Below are 6,000 nucleotides of genomic sequence, written 5' to 3' on the forward strand. Positions count from 1 at the left end.
TCGCCAAAAGTTTACTTTTGCCAACGCATATGTTGTTGCTAAAAGTATATTTTTTGCCCATGTAAATTTGTGTCGCGAAAAGTGCCACACAATCATCCTATTTGAATGACTTTTACCAACGCAAGGTAAATTGCCGACGATGGATGGAGGCTTTTAGCGACGACTATGTTCGTCGCTAAAGGCATTACTTTTACCAACGCAATCATAATTTCGTCGGCAAAAACTTTTGCCAACTCACTTTTGCCTACGGGTTGCCAACGTAGCTTTGTGTGTCGGCAAAACTCTTTGCCAACGAATTTTCTCTTTTAGCAACATATTTTGTTGCGTTGCGAAAAATGCAATTTCTTGTAGTGGTTGTCATTATTCTCCATTGCTCTATAAGTATCAATGGATGGTGACAACAATCACAAATGTAGAAACTCGGAGTCTGTAATAGGTTTGTTTGTAATGTTAACTGATTTGGAATATCTAATAAATTTGAAACCACCAAACAAAACGTTAATTGATTAGGTGATTTTAAATATTTTTCATTGAAGATGAATACGTGGGCTTAGGATGGTGATGAAGAAAAATACAGTTAGAGTTTAGGCTAGTAAGGAATATGTATAGATGGGAATGAAGGTGAGTGTACAACATTATATAGTATCATTCTAATTATTTTTATTTGGTGGATGGGTTTTTTATTAAAAGTTGTCCCTTAATATAATTTTACTTCAGTGTATAATTGTAATAAAAAGAAAAGTGAGAATTGAGGAGTCCAAAGAAATTAGGTAAGTGCTAATAGCAGCAATCTAAGAAAATATCCAAAATAATCTAAACTTAAGTACTAAACAAAAGTAAACAAATTATAACAAAATATCACGTAAACATCACCATTCTCACATTTTTAATTGCAAAATTGCTATTCAAACTTGTATAATTCAACTTATCAACTAAATATTTTTCAATAGCTAAGATTATTAATCCATTTAATCTTTGTTGAGACATAGGTAAGATTTATTCAATTTTAAATTTGATTCTTTTTCTCTAGAAACAATTCTAATTGGCATAATTAATTGTACTGTAAACACAATCCACAAATTTGGGAAATGATCATCCATTAATTTCAAATAACTCATCAAATCAATAGGTTTTTTGATATTTTTAGAGTAAAAATAATTATCTGTTCATTTTAAATAATTCACCACATTAACCATTTAATAGTTTTGAATCTTTATTGAATTTTAATGAGACCTTTTAAATTTAGGTAGATTTTTTATTTTTTAAAATTTTTTTTATGAACGAATATAATAGATAAAAATATTTTGAAATGTTTTTTTAAATCAATTTTCAGGACCCAAAGCGGCGACTTTATGGGCCAAAGCCAACCCTACAAGAAAAAGTCCAAAATAACATTTCATCCCTTTCAATACTATACCCTAAAATTTCCTCTTGCTTTTCTTTCTAGAATTTCTTATCAAGGAAGAGGGAGATGATAATGATTCCCCATCCCTCTGATCTTCTTACAGATCTGGTCCTTAACTCAGATATGATATTTGATTCACCAGTCCGACTATCACTACCTTACTTTTTCCACCCTCGAGCTCAAAACTTTAAGATTTGACTTCAGATTTTCTCACAGTGCAAAGGCTGACACTGAATAACATGTTTGTTTCACCATTAAGTGACCACCTCAATTTAATGTTCTATCTTGACCAATAGAGGTAGGGTTTTTATATTCCAAGTTAAAGGTTGCGGAGAAGTGGAGTTTTGAATGAGTTTGGTGGTGACTTGGATCTAGTATTTTTTTTTGTTTGGTTTTTTTTAATTTATAGTTTGTTGATGTAATAATCATTTTTGTGTGGAACTTTATTTCTTTCCTTTGTGTGAGTCTTTTCTCCTCCTCTATGGAAGCTTATATCCATCATTCTGTGGAGATTGTTTATCTCTTTTTAAAATGTTGTGATACCGTTGTACCAAATATTTTTTTTTGAACTGATACCACTATACCATATTAATATAATCTTTTATTAATTTTGTAATGAAGATTTTTCTTTCTGATTAAAAAAAAGAAAAAGAAAAAACTTTAACAAAACTAGAGATAGTGATGAATATATAAACTAAAAATTGATGGGTAAGAGATAAGAGTGACAATTTTTGATTTATTGAATTAATTATTTATAAAAATGAAGAGATTAAAGTAGGATGTTGGCAAAAAGATAAGGTCGTGTTGATTCATGATGTGAATTTTTGATGTTAGAAATATTCAGTTGGATCTTTCATACTTGTTTTATTCTTAACTATGACTTCATTCTCTATTATCACAAAAAATTCCACAATTACAACCCTTTAATAATAAAGATTGAAGTATTGAAGTATCCTTATCGTAGGGACAAAAAAATATAATAAAATTATTTCAAGTTCCAAAAAACACTCAATACCTAAAGGCCTCTAATAGTAAAACTTGTAAATAAATCTCCTAAAATTAAAATTTATAATAAATATATAACTTATGTGTCACACCTTTCATGATCATATTAAATTTTGAGAGATACGATTCTATAATTTTGCATATCTCTTCCAATTGATTAGAAATAAGTCTCCCATTATGAATTTTATACTATAAAAAATATTGAAAAAAGGGGCCATCATTTTTTTGGACCTTATGACATTGTCAATAGTTTTGTTTTTCCTTCTCGTCAATGAGAGTAATGAGTATCTTCTAGGGTAGAAAATTCATACTACTATTCTTTCATAAATTGGAATATTCATTTTTTTTTTTTTTTGAAACATAAAAAAGGGTTCTGAGGTGTCATCACAGCCCCGTAGGCCCTGACCTCAGGGTAACCTATTGTCAGTTAGGAATTAACCCCCACCAAGTCGGGGACCCACCACCAGGACACTAATGGAGCGCAACCACACACCCCAACAAAGAACAAATTGTCAAAATAAGCACAGGATATGTTCTCTTAAAGAGATTTTAAACACTTCCTCCTAAAAACTGACCTTAACACAGTGCCGAGGAATGCACTACATTCTCCACCAAATCACCAACCTGGTGGTAATTGGAATATTCACTTGGGCACATAAAGATATACATACTACAATCCATCAGTCTTTGCCTATTGACCCCTTTACATAACCCAAGTTTTGTTTTTTTTTTATGAAAAAGGATGTATCATGTAAGTAAATATACGGACCGACGGTAGTGATGGTGGCCCACGTGTACTATTGGAGTGCCCAAAATTTCTAAAATCATATTCTAATCTTTGAATCACAAATGGCCACTCTTCATTTGACTAATCTAACTTGTCTTCTACTACAAGGCGAAAGGGAAAGTATTGCATACATGCATTGTATGGAAATTTACGGTCAGTGCTACTTTCAAAATTTAATTATAAACTTATAATTTTATTTTTTTAATGTTATAAAACTTGTCACTAATTTAAAAATATTTTTCAAATTACTCATTTATGTGAAATTACCCAATATTATAAGTAAAATAATTTTCAATAAGTGCTATATTTAAGTATATAGAAAAATGTCTATAAAATAAAATACAATGTAAATTTTTTTTAGTTTACAGTAAACTGTATTGTGTAGTTCAAGTCTATTTGCCATTATGAGTTTCATTTAATAATTAAATCATTTTTCATTTAGGCTTCGGTGAAATTACCCAATATTATAAGTACAAAAATTTTCAACAAGTACTATATTTAAGTATAGAAAAATGTCTGCAAAATAAAATAGAATGCAAATTGTTTCTAGTTTACAGTAAACTGTATCGTGCAGTTTAAGTCTATTTGTCATTATGAGTTTCATTTAATAATCAAATCATTTGTCGTTTAGGCCTGAGTGTTCAAATCATATACAAAAAAATTTAATTTAATTGATAATTGTCGCTATATAATTTCAATATACATATATATATATATATATTGAATAAATGATCTATTTTTTAAATAAGTGGCCACTGGTCTGGTGGCTGCTTTCTCATTTTGTTTTTTCAAGGAATTGGAATCTATATTTAGAACATGGGAATAGATTGCGCTAAACTTTTAGGCTCGTTTATGATTGGGCCAGATTTGAGAAAAATCTTTGAAACACAACGCAGTATGACTTAGCCAGATTATTAATTAGTATAATACATATATAATTTATTTAATTTTGCTTTTCTTTCAATAAAAAACTATATTTAGAAAAACACACCCACCAAGCTTGAACTGAGGATGTAATGGATAAATACTAAACTATAATATCTGTGACAACTAAACTATAATATTAATGTTTAATTTTATAGTTTTTATTTTTAATATAATTTAATTTTATAGTTTTTATTTTTAATATAATTTATCAATTTGTTGGACGAGCTTGAAATTCTAAAATCATTTTAAGATCGAACATGGAATAAAATTTTGGATTTTTTACCACCTGGTCCCAATAATTGAATCTATTACCCATTCGGTCCTAAGTTTCTATCTCATGCACCAGGAAGTTCTGTTATATTTTTTTAATCCCGATTTGCCCTTGCTGTTATACTGCCAGAGCCATTGATGAATTAGTGGTGTTGGTGAACATGTGCCAGAGCCATTGATGAATTCGTTGGTATTGGTGAACATGAGAACTGCTTTTGTGGCCCTTGGATTTGAGAGAGATGGTGTTAGATCTAAGAGAGCTCAAGAAAATCGATTTGAATAGAGATGGGGTGTGTCGACATTGACGAGTTCCAGAGCCATTAATGAATTTGTTGGTGTTAGTAAACATGAGAACTGTCTCTGTGGTCCTTGGATTTGAGAGAGATAATGTTAGATCTGAGAGAGATCAAGAAAATCAACATGAATGGAGATGGATGTGTCGACATTGCCGAGTTCGGAACTTTGTATTGTTTAAACCAGTGATAAACTAGTGATAAATTTGTTTAAACTAGTGATAAATTTATTTAAACCAGTGATAAATTTATTTAAACCAATGATAAACCAGTGGTAAATTTCTTTAAACCAGTGATAAATTTATCACTGATGAATTTGTTAAAAAATTTACAAATAGCAGACTTGATTTGAGAGAGAGAGAGAGAGAGAGGAGGCATCATTACAAATTTATCACTAAATTAAGTAACAAATTTATCATTCATAAATTAATTAACAAATTTATCAGATCAGTTACACGTCTGTAGAAGATCAATAACACCTTTCAATGCACTGATTGGACACTTTGCATCCCAAACCGATGATGGAGGAAGATGGTAGCAACGACGATGTTGAAGATGGTAGATTGGTGATGGAGGAAGATAGTGACAACGACGATGTCGAAGATGGTAGATCGATGATGGAGGATTACAAGTCAAAGAAAGTCGATGAATGATGGAGGAGGAGCAACGGTGATGGCAATGAAGGAGAAGGAGATGATGGTTGGTGATGGAGGAGGGGGAGGAGGAGGAAATGGTGTGCTAGTGATAGGAATAGAAGAGAGAGAGAGAGAGAGAGAGAGAGAGGGGCATGTGTTTAGGTTTAGGGTAAAATCACTCAATTGAATGTAATGGATAAAAATAGAAAATGCGCTAAATTATTTTGGGTTAGGGCTTCCTAATAATTAAGTCCGGTCCAAAGGACCGGCCCGTAACTTCCCCTAAAATTTTTAGGCCCGATGTCAGGTTGGATTGGGTTTATTCATGAGACAAATTTTATTTTTTCTAGTCTAGGCTTAAACTGGTTGACAGCCACTCATACTTATTGTTCATTTCCTAAAAACAAATATACTAAAATCGTGTGGCTACGATTATTAGATTAATTTGAAAATTTTCAAAGATTATTTACATAGTCTTAAAAGATGAATGAAATGGATTGTTGAAATAAGATCTATGATAAATCCACGCGTCTGAGTTGTATAGTCTAGTCCACAACAGTATAATCCTAATCCAATGATATATATGGATCTTGCTGCTCACATGATATCAAACTATATTATACACTTTATTTTATAATTTTTTTCATAAATATATTATGGTAGAGTCTAGACTATAGA

The sequence above is a fragment of the Camellia sinensis genome, chromosome 14, assembly GCF_055761805.1.
Source record: "Camellia sinensis isolate YWXY chromosome 14, ASM5576180v1, whole genome shotgun sequence".
NCBI lineage: Eukaryota > Viridiplantae > Streptophyta > Magnoliopsida > Ericales > Theaceae > Camellia > Camellia sinensis.